At 44.0% G+C, this 14,164-nt stretch overlaps 1 protein-coding gene across 1 annotated transcript in view; it reads left to right on the top strand.

Annotated features, from left to right (window-relative positions):
• The window catches only part of PARD3B (par-3 family cell polarity regulator beta), a 538,536-nt gene that overhangs the window by 172,647 nt on the left and 351,725 nt on the right, over positions 1-14,164 (top strand). The window lies entirely within an intron of this gene.

Here is a 14,164-nt window from a genome sequence, read left to right as displayed (position 1 = left end):
CTGTCCTAATGCTACATTCTGGCCACTGCAACATACTGGGTATTATTCAACAAAGGTTTGCTCAGAGTAAACCCATTGGAATTAATGGCCTTAACTTAGAGGCTTAGCCACACCTCCATTTGTCCCATCCCTTTCCTCTGGGGAAACCCAGAGGGAGATGGGGTGTATGTGAGAGATAATGATCTTTTGTTCTATTGGAAAGTGTTTGAGGGGGTTTATGTCAGTCTCGTAGGTAGGTCCTTTATATATATAAATATATATGCATTGTGAGAGATTGGAGGGTCCAGAGCTCGGCTGGTTATTTTTGGTTAGTTGCAGTATGGTTAGTTTGATTGTTTGTGGGGGAGGGGGTGTTGTTGGGTCATATTAGCCATATTGATTTTTATGCTGTTGGGGGGATAGGTCATTGTCTTGTGCTGTATATGTTTTGTTATTTTGCAGGACGGATGTCTAAAAGGGGTAAATTTTGGAGCATTCCCAGCATATGTGGAGGTATGTGCCTGTAGAGGTACAGCCTCTTCAGCATTTAGGTGAGGTTCCTGGGGGTTTCAGCACCAGCTTTCAAGGTGTTAGGTACCATATATAAATAAGTTTCAAAGTGAGTTCCCTTGTTTTGGCTGAGATTGATTTAAAGGGTGGTTTAGGCCACAGTTCAGACCAGGCTTCCTCAACCTCGGCCCTCCAGATGTTTTTGGCCTACAACTCCCATGATCCCTAGCTAGCAGGACCAGTGGTCAGGGATGATGGGAATTGTAGTCTCAGAACATCTGGAGGACCAAGGTTGAGACAGCCTGGTTTAGACCATTGGGTAGGGTTTGTTTCGTAATCTATGTCATGCTCCCATTGGTCATTGTGGTGAGGAGGTTTGTAGGATCTTGGAGTAGCCTCTAGATATTTTTAAATGATTTTTTAAAGTGTCTTAAATATTTAATAGTTTCCTATTCACCAATTTGGCAACGATATATTGCTGAATGGTAGTACAAAATTAGAGGATTGTTTAATTTGAACATATCTTCTTTCTACCAAACAAATGCATAAAGAGGGGTTTTCAATATGTAGAAGGTAATTTTCTAGAATATATATCTTCTGTCACAGAAACAAATGTAACCTCTTTGGTCCCCTCCCTGTTATCTTGATGGATGTGTCTACTTTGTTATTTTTTAACTCAAAATCCAGTAGGATAAAGGAAGGACAGAACTTCCTGCCTTTGTCTAATTTTCTCCTCTTGGAAGAAAAGAAAAAGTGCCTTTGTTTTCTGGCTCCAATAACTTACTTTTCATTTCAGCAAGAACTTTATTTTAACTCGGTGTTACACCTTCTAGCCTCACGTAATGCAGAAATGACCACCCTGAGTCTGTGTTTCCCCACATTTCCCCCTTTTGTTTACTTTTAGCACTCTTATCGTTGTTGGCTGTCTGTTTTGGCAATGAGAACCCACCGCTGGCTGGTTGGCTAGTCAGTTGGTTGGTCGGCATACAGGAAAGCCCTAGCGTAGGTCGAATTGTTGAGAAGTGACCCCCTTATCTTTTCACAGCTTCTGCCGCTGCTTCCTGAACACTTGTGTCTAGATAAGGCTATAGGCATTAAGTGTGCCAAGCTGTGTGGGTTTTGGTAGCGAAGCTGTCGTTTGTCGTTTGCTTGCTCGAATACTATTGCAGGGCTTTTAGCATCATTTATAATGTCCCATATTGTTAATTTTCCCATTCAACAGCTTCCCTTGAGAGAGGGAAGGATGTGCAGGTGGGTAGGCCTCATAGCAAGTGCCATACAGTGGTACCTCTACTTACAAATAACTCTACTGACGAATGTTTCTACTTACAAACGGAGTTCCGTCCGCCATATTGGATGCGGTTTAGATAGGATTTTTTCTACTTACGAATTTTTAGATTGGGTTGCTTCGACTTATGAATTTTTTCTCCCAATGCATTCCAATGGGATTTGACTTACAATTTTTTTCGACTTACAAATGTGCGTTAGGAACGCATTAAATTCGTAAGTAGAGGTACCACTGTATATTAATTTTAATGCCTACTGTTTCGGTAGGTCTCTCCACAACTACATAACACCATGTGTTCAGTAGTCGACTGGCTGAAATAATAGCTTGCTTGATTTTGAGAGTGTGTTTAGACAGACAAGGAGTCTTTCTAAAGCTTCTCCCCTCTAAAAAAAACCCACAAAATGTTGCCAATGCCTACTCTTGGTTTTCTTCCTTAAATATTGCATTATTATTTCCTTTGGCTATCCCGGGACTAATATAAACCTTTACAAAAGAAGCAAATGACAAGTCTTGGTTTACAGGAGGTTGTGGGGGTGGAAGGGGGATGTCACTTGTGGATTCTGTTGAATAGCTTTCTGTCTCCTGGAGTACAATTTCATCTGGTGTATAGTTATGGTGGACAGAGGCGGAGCAAGCCGATTGGGCGCCTGTGGCGGTGCTCGTGCCCTGCTCCCAGGGGCGCATCCAGCCACCCACAGGGCAGGATGAGCTGGGGCAGGACGCTCTGCGGGGTCTCCGAGGAGTCTGCCTGCTTCCTCCCACTCAGCCACCCTACAGCTGAGGGTGAGGCGGCAGGTGGACCGTTGGGACAGCGCGGAGCCTGCGGGCGCCATGCCACCGCGTCACTCCCAGGAGAGACACTTGGCTCGGGCACGGTTCAGGCCCCGCAGTGAGTGCCGCCCAGCATTTGGTCACCCCCTTGAGTGCTGACACCTGGGACGGGCGACCCCCACCATCCCTAGGGTTGCCAGCCTCAAGAGTGGACAGGACTTCTGTGCCTTTAATTGCCCTGCTCTCTTTTGAGTCTGGAAACCTTAAAGAGAAACCAGCAGACACTTTGCTTGGAAATTAAACAAAGGGCCTGCTGGTTTCTCTTTAAGGTTTCCAGACTCAAAAGAGAACAGGGCAATTAAAGGCACAGAAAGTCCTGTCCACTATTGAGTCTGGCAACCCTAAACCGTCCCCCTTCCTCCACCCCTGATGGTGGACGCAAATGATCTAGAAAGCAAAGGCAGGATGACTTCCCTGCTGTGGCCCACCAGGCAGCAGCAGGTATGCCTGCCCCCACTTGATCTGCACAGGTAAGAAGGTGAGGATGTTCTGTTAAGCACAGCACACCAAGATCTGCGTAGGAGCGACTGTGCAATTTTTCCCCAATACAGCCTCTTGTAGTCATGGTTGAGTCCTAGAATTTCATGTGTAGCATGCAATGGGAAAACAAGGGTGGGCAAAAACTCCCTTGGCCCCAATTTAGGGGAAACCAGCAGTTTGGGCCCCTTGGGCAGAGGCTGCTCTTATTACACTGCATTCATATGGCTGCAAGAAGATCAAACCTATCCATTCTGAAGGAAATCAGCCCTGAGGGCTCACTGGAAGGACAGATTGTGAAGCTGAGGCTCCAATACTTTGGCCACCTCATGAGAAGAGAAGACTCCCTGGGAAAGACCCTGATGTTGGGAAAGATTGAGGGCACTAGGAGAAGGGGACGACAGAGGACGAGATGGTTGGACAGTGTTCTCGAAGCTACGAACATGAGTTTGACCAAACTGCAGGAGGCAGTGGAAGACAGGAGTGCGTGGCGTGCTCTTGTCCATGGGGTCACAAAGAGTCGGACACGACTAAACGACTAAACAACATATGGCTGCAGCACGGCCATCCCTACTTTTTGTAGATAATGTAGCTCCAGAGAATGTGTTGCAGGAACCACAAAAAGAAAACAACAACCACCAGCCCAGAGTTCCCTTCTTGTGTCAGCCTTTTTTTAAAAAAAGAGTACTATATGAAATATTGCAATCGCAAGGTCATAATTTGCAATTTTCCTGGGCATCTGCCAAACACCTGTAGCAATTCATCTCCCGCTGACCCTGAAACAATTTGGGTGACCCACAGTTCTTAAGTATGTGTGCATAAGTCTGACACCAATGCTAGTCTCGGACGGGGGTTTCCTGAAAGCAGCCTAAATTCGCCATATGGTTTTATGACTCTTCTTGCTCCTGGCAAGGTATAGGATATAATGGCTGTTGATTGGATTACAGGATATTGGGGCTTAGTTAAGTGCAGCTCTGTAAACTAACATCAAAGAGCTGTTTAATTAACGTTGTTTTTGCATTGCAAGCGAAGTGAAACCCAGCCTGCTCTTCGAGGGATTGTCATTGCTTCAGAAGGGAATAAGAGAATCTTAAGAAGATTCTTTTGTGAAGCAGATCAGCAAAGTATAGTTGGGACCAACACAGTCTGTCCTCTTTATTATCCAGTTAGCCAAATGTTACTAGTAATTCATGCCAGCTGTTGACAGTGTAGCAGCTGGGGTAAGGAGCTGGTTGCAAAACACAGGGGGATTATCTTGATTTGCTTAATTACCAGACTCTCCAGGCTGCCTTGTGATTAGTATATTTTATAAGATACATTTGGGTTTTAAGCTATGTAGTAAATACTCTGCTGACTTCTCTGAAGACTGTTTAAAGATTAGGAGCGGGGTGGGGTGGGGGGAACTGTCTGATAGTGATCTGGTTTGTATTTTCTGACTGCCTTAAAAGTAAACAGAATTCGCGGAGTCGTGCTACTGTTCCACCTGATTCCGAAAACATTAAAAGGTTTGGTCGTGCCTGTTGCCACCTCTTCTCATCCGCCATTCCCCAAAAGGATTGATCACGAGCCCACACTTTTCTAAACTAACTTAAGGATCATTTTTCTTCATGCTGGCAAAGTAAGCAAGCCACTTTAATTGGAAGCAGTTGCTGTTTAACCCGTGCTGCGCTGCAGCTGTGCAGGCTCCCTGTGCGAAATAACTATGAAAGATGTTTTTTGTTATTTTAATGAGAGTCCAGAGACCTGGACAGAAAGGCAGAAGACTGGTCCTTAGCCAAACATGACAAATAATAAAAAAGTTTAAAAAGATAGATTTGCCCCTTGTTAGGAAATGACAGTATATATACCTATACTTTTACGCTCGCTCTCTTACACACGTGTTTGCTTACAGTGGAACCTCAAAAAACAGTTCCAAGTGCACAAAATAAAAAATAAAGCATTGGATAAATAACTCACCTACCCAATAAAACAAATGTTTACCTAAATAAAAAGGGATTTGCCAAGCAAATAAATACCCTAAAAGGCAGAGGGAAGGAGTGCAACTGTGTGCACTTGTGGACTAAAGGTCTCACAATTTGGGTACAGCCATAAAGGAAGTTATTTGTCTAAACCCATAAGCTGAGCCTCTACCATAGACTGAACATGGAGAAGGGTCTGCCTGCTGCTTCTTATGATGTAGGCAAGCAGACCTGGAAGGAGGCTGTTCTAAGGTATCCTGGGCCTAGAACATTTGAGGCTTTAAAGGTCATCACCAACACTTTGAATTTTGCCTGGAAACAAGCTGGAAACCAATGAAGTCCTTGCAGCAGCGGTGTCATGTGATTCCGTAAGCGAGCACTAACCAGCATTTTCCCTGCTGCATTCTGGACCAACTACAGCTTCTCAAGAAGGTGGCTTCTGTAGGGCTCACTGCCCTGGCCAGGCCTAACCTCATCAGGTATTGGCATTGCCCATGCACTGACCATACCTGCCAAGTTGCTGTCAGAGAAATAAGGGACCGGGCCGGAAATAGCAGACTGGAAGTAGCGCTGCCGCCATTTTGGAACTGGGCGGAGCATGCTCAGAAGTGACTTTTGATGCTGCTTTTGATGCTCAGAAGTGACTTTTGAGTCTGAAAGCACTCCCCAGCTGCGAAAACTGATTCTTCAAAAGGAGTGCTACTCCATCTGCTGCAGGGCAAAGAGTTTCGTATCCCAAACTCTTATCTGTCTCATTGCCAGAGGAATCTCTTCCTTCACTGGATTTAAATTTCAGTTTATTAGCCCTCATCCAGCCCATTAGCTAGCTCCGGACACCACTTCACAACATCATCAGCTTCCCTGGCTGGGGATAAAAAGATTATATAGTTGTAATTTTATCTGTAGAAAGTTCCTGCAGTGCCGTAACACAATCAGGTTGTTGCAGATTTTAACAAAAGAAGGATGCATATAGCATGTTTTATTCAGGTGTTCTATATGTTTATGTGTATAGATAACGTTATGTGTTGTCCTCTCAATTTTTATGCTATTAGAGATCTCAACTCCTGGGCAAGTGTACATCTGCAGAAAGTCCAGGGAAGCCGACAGCTGGAATGCACATGTTTCCTTGTAAATCAGATGCTTCTAAACATGTGCTCACTTTAAAACATGCTGGTTTTATATAAAGTAAACAGCTCGCAGTTATGTAAATACCGGGAGTCCTTGACACAGGGAGCAACTCAACTGCTTGATGTAGCTTGAAAGGCTGGCCAGACACAGCCCAATTTAATTAAGCTGAAACACTTTAGCTTAAGCTGATTGTCCAACCCAGTGCATGGTGTTATCCTTCAATGTTGGAGGCCCCAGTTAAGGCCTCTTGTTCAGCTGCAAAGCTGCCGGTTGGGTGGCCTTCTGTCAAGCAAGCATCTCTCGATGCATCCTGTCTTTTTTTTTGTTTGCTGCTAAGGTAAAATGAGCTCGAAGAGAGGGTGTAACCTGTAGCTTGAGACAAGATATTACGATGCTTGTTTTCAAGCCTGCATTAAATCACAGGCATATAAATATGTGGGAAAGAGTGCTGCCATTTGGTAGCTCAATTATTTCTGAGCTGAACATCAACATTGACTTGACGTAGTAAGATTTCATTGTCACATGTCAGCGCAACATTTTGTGGGTATCGCCCCGACGGTGAGTTTGTGGCTGGTTGGTGGCGTTTGGAGTTTCGCTGTTTTTCAAAAGAAGTCTTACTGGGGAAATTAATAAAGAATAAATACAAACTGCGAAACATCTCATTTTCAAGTATTTCTGCCGGCTAATGGTTATGGGGCACCGAGATATTGCTCTTTAATCTCGCATGATTCTTTCCTGAAAAGGACACTGTGGAGAATGTAAATTCATAAGCCTTTGAAAATGATCCCTTCTAAGTCCATTGCCTCTTGCTCTCAGATCTGAACGGCACTCTGGGGAATATGTTCCTCTTATCAGTACTGAGCAGCCAGGCAAAGGGGGCAGCCAGCACACACTGGAGAGGCCCCGATGGTGTATGCTGGTCAAGGACATCTGACAATTAGTGAAAGGTCTCTTGCTATGTTAAATAAATGCTGCTTCCTTCCTGGCTTCAGTGAGAGCTAAAGTTTTTTTGTGCTGGGTTTTTTTTTTTTTTGGTAAGGTTCTTTTTTGGCCACGGAACAATAGGAAAAGCCAAGACAGCCTTTCTGCCAAGGGAGATGCACATTAGATTATCATAAATCCACAGATAGAAAGTGCAGTGGTCAATGAGTGTCGGCATTCTTAGATTAAATAACAGGGCTTAATTGAAAAGGAGCCTCAGGAGAGAGAGACGATTGAGACAAGACGGAGCATATATTAACATCGGCCGGACAAAGAAGAATTTATGGGATGAGGAACAATCTTAGTTTTGTTTGTTTCTTTGTTTAATAAAGGAGATCTTAATTTAGGCAGTAGGAAAGGCCAAAAGCACATTTTACTGGTATTAAAAGTAAAGGGACCCCTGACCATTAGGTCCAGTCGTGACCGACTCTGGGGTTGCGCGCTCATCTCGCATTATTGGCCGAGGGAGCCGGCGTACAGCTTCCAGGTCATGTGGCCAGCATGACAAAGCCGCTTCTGGCAAACCAGAGCAGCACATGGAAACGCCGTTTACCTTCCCGCTGTAGTGGTTCCTATTTATCTACTTGCATTTTTTACATGCTTTCGAACTGCTAGGTTGGCAGGAGCTGGGACCAAGGAATGGGAGCTCACCCCGTCACAGGGATTCGAACCGCCAACCTTCTGATCAGCAAGCCCTAGGCTCAGTGGTTTAACCCACAGCGCCACCTGGGTCCCTTTACTGGTATTAGACATGCATAAAGCACTTCTACTTTTGAGCATGTGAACAGTTTTATCTCATTCCCCCCTATATGTTTGTGTGTGTGGGTTTAGGATTGTAGTTTCAGTACAATTTGGCAGTGTTCGGAGCATTTTATTGTCACTGCATTACAAATCTGTGTTAAAATAAGTATGGGTATATTCTGTGTTGGTACACCATGCTATAGATGCCTAACAAGAGGGAAAAACTGAGGATGAATAAAAGGAACTGATGATCCAAAGAACATTTTGTTTTCAACTATTAAGAATTAGTTAAAAGAGGAGGGAGGCAGATAGGGAGGGGAAGAGGGATTGGATTGAGAGAGGAGGAAAGGGAAGGATGGAATGGAGTGATCTAGTTACAGGTAGGTAGCCGTGTTTGTCTGCCATAGTAAAAAAAAAAATGAAAAAAAATCCTTCCAGTAGCACCTTAGAGACCAACTAAGTTTGTCATTGGTATGAGCTTTCGTGTGCATGCACTCTTCTTCAGATAAACTTATTGGTCTCTAAGGTGCTACTCGAAGGATTTATTATTATTATTATTATTATTATTATTATTAGGAATGATCTAGTTACTCAAATTATTTTTCCTCGAGTCTAGCACTGGTAATAAAGTCCTCTTCGTTGAACCCATCTAGCACTCAAATGAACAAATGTTAGTAACATTGAGAGCCACGTAGTCAGTTTGGGACAATCTTTGTGAAAATTTCAAGACCTTTGTAACCCAAATCAAACAAGAATGTAAAAGAAATGACAAGAAAATCCTGGTTAGACGAAGCATTGTTCTTTAACTGTACCTTCTTCAGAGACAAATGGAGACGAAAGAACCCAGTAGAGTAACTTTGTTATGAACAGCCAGTGACTGTAAAGGAATGTGCGAGCATTCATAGGAGGGCAGAAAACTGTTTTATATGTAGTGAGGCTATTGGTCCATCTAGCTCAGTGTTGTCTACTCTGAATGGCAACAGCTCTCTGAGGTTTCAGGCAGGAGTCTCTCCTAACCCTGCCTTGAAGAGGCTGGGGGTTGAACTTGGAACCTTCTGCTTCCAAGGCAGAGCCCCTTCCTCTGAGCTATGGCCTTTCCCTTGCAAGATGCTCGGAGCCAAGGTTTGGATGGCGATTAATCATATTGCTGTTCAAAAGATGACAGGTTACAGGGAGGAATATGCTGGGACATAATGGAAAAAAGAAGGGCCTCTCATTGGGAATACAAAGACAGCAGTAGTATTTCTCTAAAGCAACCAGGACGTGGGTGACACTGTGGTCTAAACTACTGAACCTCTTGGGCTTGCCGAACAGAAGATCAGCAGTTCGAATCCCTGCGATTGGGTGAGCTCCCGTTGCTCTGTCCTAGCTTCTGCCAACCTAGTAGCTCAAAAGCAGACCAGTGCAAGTAGATAAACAGGTACCGCTGCGGCGAGAAGGTAAACGGCGTTCCCATGCGCTCTGGCTTCCGTCACAGTGTCTCGTTGCGCCAGAAGTGGTTTAGTCCTGCTGGGCGCATGACCTTGAAAGCTGTCTGTGGACAAACGCCAGCTCCCTCGGCCTGAAAGCGAGATGAGCGGTGCAACCCCATAGTCGCCTTTGACTGGACTTAACCGTCCAGGGGTCCTTTACCTTTACCTTCTCTGAAGCACTAGTAAGAGGGGGGGAGGAATTGTAGCTCAGTAGTAGTAGTAGCTGGCTTATTAGTTTTTTGTTTTCCACTATCCTCCAGTTTTTAAAACTTGCAATGCTTTTGAATGTGTTTATTTTCTTTTAAATCTCTTTAATAATATGAATGAATCAAAGCAGCATTGTCATCCAGTGTTCTTAAATTCTTTTACTGTTTGGGTAAATTATTGACACTTTGAGGGATTGCTGCCAAAGGAAGAACGTGGAAAAAAAATGTGTTGGCACTTTGTTTTACTGACATGTGTCAAATCTAGCTCTATTTTAAGGGTATGGATTCAGCCACGCATTCACGTCCAGTCCAGTTACTAGGGTTGATATATCCCAAGAATTTTCAGTCTGTGAGATGTAGGAGAAGAGCATTTGACTGCAGCAAGTGTTTAAATTTAGTAAAATCACTATTTTTAGTTGTTTAGGATTCTAGAGTTGCCAAGTAATGCCAGCTGTCATAAAACTGATTGAGAATATATGCATCCTTGAAAACAGATATTGGAGACGTGCTTGCAAATCTTCCTGCCTTGAGACATTTCTTAATGAGATGTCTGGTTAGTGAAGACCCCCGTAATTGAATTGCTACATGTGGGCTATCAGCGGACATTCATGGTGTTTCCAAGCATACCTGATTACCGCATTTTTCTGTGTATAAAATGCCCCCATGTATAAGACGACCACTATTTTTTAAAACCCCAAATTAATAAATTAAGTTGTATAGATTTTGGGGGGGTGGGGGTGGGGGAGGTCACTTCCGCCAATCGCTCACTCGCCTGCAAACCCATTGCTGATCGCTTTCCACAGCCACTGCTGATCGCACACCTCGCTGCAACCGCCAATTGTCTGCCCATTCACCGCCACAAACAGCCCACCTGCCCATCTCGCCACAGCCGCCAATTGCCTTGCCCATCTTGCCGCAACCGCCAACCGCCTGCCCAATTGCTGCAGCTGCAGCCAATCGCCAGCAGGGCTTGCCACAGCCACCAATCACCTGCCCAGTCACCTCTGCCAATCTCCTGCTTGCTGCTGCCATTAATCGCACGTCCCCCCTCCTCTGCATTCACTCTCCATGTATAAGACGACACCCAATTTTTGCCTATTTTTTAAAATATATATAGCAGAAACCATCATCTTGTACACAGAAAAAATACGGTCGATTGCATTGCTGCTTTTTAAATGAGAGAAACGTACTTTCCTCTGCATATGGCACTTTAGTTCCCCTGTATCGTGCCATGGTATGTGTTAAACTAGTGTTTTCCTTTGTCAACTTGGTTTTTTTCTTCTTTCTTCCATTGTGACGTAGTTAGCTAGCTAGCTACAAGCTGCCATCCCCAAATGCAGAGGTAGGCTTCTGAAACGGAGCTGGAAGGAAATAAAATGCGGTAAATGGAGAAAGAAGAGTACTGGGACAATAAGGGCTGGACTGGGGGAGAACAGCTGGGGTGGGAAATGGAATCCTGAAGGCAGGACCTGCTTCTCGAGTGCTGTATTTGTACCAGTAACTAATGTGGGATTTACTGTAGTAAGTACTCCTGCATTGTGTGCAATTCAAGCATGCCCTGCAGTGATCTCCTCCCAGGAGTATGTTAAAATATCACTTGATATTCTTGCAAAAGCTTAAAATTAAAAGCTAGATTCGTGTTTGAAAGCACACTGCAGTAATTTAGCAAATAGATAGCACCTGGGCTAGTGGCAGGGAACTATCTGGGTCGGGGATCTTCTTTCTGTAATAATAATAATAATAATAATAATAATAATAATAATAATAATAATAATTTATTATTTATACCCCGCCCATCTGGCTGGGTTTCCCCAGCTACTCTGGGCGGCTTCCAACAGACATTAAAATAAAACAATCTATTAAACATTTAACGTTTCCCTAAACAGGGCTGCCTTCAGATGTCTCCTAAAAGTCTGTTAGTTGTTTATCTCTTTGGCATCTGATGGGAGGGCGTTCCACAGGGTGGGTGCCACTACCGAGAAGGCCCTCTGCCTGGTTCCCTGTAGCTTGGCTTCTCGTAGCGAGGGAACCGCCAGAAGGCCCTCGGCGCTGGACCTCAGTGTCTGGGCTGAATGACACTGCTGTAGCCTCACTGCTATGCAGGGAGAACAAGCAAGTTGCAAGAGAGAGAAGTAGGTGATCATGCAGATGACATAGGACCACCTCTGCCCTGCTCACAGAAACCAGGGTAGTTGTGGGAATCTTGCCTTTTCAGCTAGTGGGTGGAGTTGGCAAGCTTTCCTCTACCAGCATCCGAGACAGGGCTTTCTGATTGAGTGCCCTGGCTTCTTTGGAGCTAGTGGAGCAATGCATTACACTGCTGTTTAACACAAGCATGTCTATGCCATCCGTTCCCGGGTATTATGACTAACGGGCCATGAAGGATAAGGCTATCAGAGGGGGTGGGGTATAAATGATACAAACATGATTTTCAACATTGCCACAATGGCTGTGTTCTACCTCCTCACACTGGGAGGGCGCTGTGGCCACTGTGAGAACAGGACGCCGGACTAGATGGGTCCTTAATGCGCAGGGCTCTTATTGTGTGTGTGTTTTTAAACCATCGGAGCTTGGGAGGGGGTGAAGACGAGGGATGATGAAGGCTTCCCATTGAGTAGTACAGGAGAACATAAGAAGAGCTTGCTGGATCAGGGCAATGGCCCATGTCTTCCAGCATGCTGTTCTCACCGTGGCCAACCAGATGTCTGTGGGAATTTGAGCACAAGAGCCCTCTCCCCTCCTATGGTTCCCAGCAACTGCCTTCTACTGGGGAGGCCGATCGTTGCTATCATAGCAGGTAGCCATCGCTAGCCCTCTCTGTGGAAGCGAGTTCCATAGTTTATGCGCCGAGCGAAGGACTTTTCTTTCACCTGTCCTGAATCTTCCAACAGTCAGCTTCATTGAATGTCCATAAGTTCTAGTGGGAGGGAGGGAAACTTTTCTCTATCCGATTTCTCTAAACTGGATCCCGTTTTAAAAATTGGAGTTCGGCTGCTTTCCAGTCCTCAGGTATGGAAGCTTGATCTGAGGGACAAGTTACATATATTTTTGTTAGATCCGTATGTTCACGTTTGAGCTCTCTGTCGGATACCACCCAGAACTGGTGATGGGTCAGTTTTTATTTTGTCCATTAGGCCTAGGAACTGTTGTGACAACATATGCAAACTATTCATTCAGCTGCTTCTTCCACACTTAGTAGTTTATTACTATATAGCAAGCAGTATAACAATTTTTCACAGTGCTTTTCTTGTCACCTAATGGCCAGAGCAAGCACAGCCTCTGCTCTGAGAAGTTGCATCCTTAAGCAGCTGCTTCACTGTTGAGATTTTACTAATGGCTTTCTATTCCTCAAGCTAAAGCAGATCAAGCCTGTTTTTTCATTACTGTGAAGGTAATGAAAGTAATCTCACTGCTAAGAATGTATAAGTGTGTTACCTTCCACAGATAAGAAAACCTGATGTGAGAAGAATGAGATCAGAATGGATTGTTCCTAAACTAGCTGGTGTACAATTATTATTTTTTAACTTAAGTGTGCATGCACATGAAGGCTCATACCAATGACAAACTTAGTTGGTCTCTAAGGTGCTACTGGAAGGATTTTTTAAATTTAATTTAGATAGGATTGTCATTCATTATACCTTACAGAAGCAGACCTCTAAGAGCTGTTCAGTTTAAAAAGAGAGCAGGGACTTTGGAGAGAAAACCAAGCATAAACATAGGTCACCTAGCCACAGCCTTCATTGTGGTGAGGTGTATTGTATTTCTGTTTAAATTATAGTCATTAATCTGGAGATCCCGAGCCATAAGATGGCTAGATTGGCCTCTACTAGAGCCAGGGCCTTTTCAGTACTGGCCCCAACTTGGTGGAATGCTCTTTCCCAGGAGACCAGGGCCCTGCGGGATTTGTCATCTTTCCGCAGGGCCTGCAAGACAGAGCTGTTCCGCCTGGCCTTTGGGTTAGACTCAGCTTGACCCCTGTGTTTTTCCTCCCTCATGGTTTGGATTTATGGAATACTTGAATTGAGGCTGCACTTTAAATTTTAATACGGTATTTTAATCTGTATTTTAATTAATTGTTTTTATGTTTTATTGTAATTCTGTTGGTGTCAGCCGCCCTGAGCCCGGTTTTTGACTGGGGAGGGCAGGGTATAAATAAAAATTTATTATTATTATTATTATTATTTCCAAATAATGTACCTATACATATAAATTAGGACATGCAAATGTTATGCAAATGTGGCCTTCTGTTTTTATTTGGCGATACACTTCTTCTTTTGGCATTGTGAAAGTATCCACCCTAAATTTCAGAGCTTTGTGCAAACCACTTATTTGCTTTCCAGAGAGCTCCAGTGAGGTAAATAGCTGCGAAATATTATGGATTCCAAACTGGATGTAAGCGGAGAGCTGAAGGAAACCTAATACTTGAAAATGATTTAGTATATTTATATCTGTCGTCTCGCTTCAACACATTTTAACAACTCTATTTTGGTACTGATAGCATACCCACACAGTCTGACGATAACCCAGCAGATTGGTGCAAAGAACTAATGCATGCACTCACTCCCTTTTAATAAACTAATAAATCTTAGGAAA

The sequence above is a fragment of the Zootoca vivipara genome, chromosome 1 (assembly GCF_965207765.1).
Source record: "Zootoca vivipara chromosome 1, rZooViv2.hap1.1, whole genome shotgun sequence".
NCBI classification, from domain to species: Eukaryota; Metazoa; Chordata; class Lepidosauria; order Squamata; family Lacertidae; genus Zootoca; species Zootoca vivipara.
Note: the sequence above shows the minus strand (reverse complement) of the source record. Positions and strands in the feature narration are given on the sequence as shown.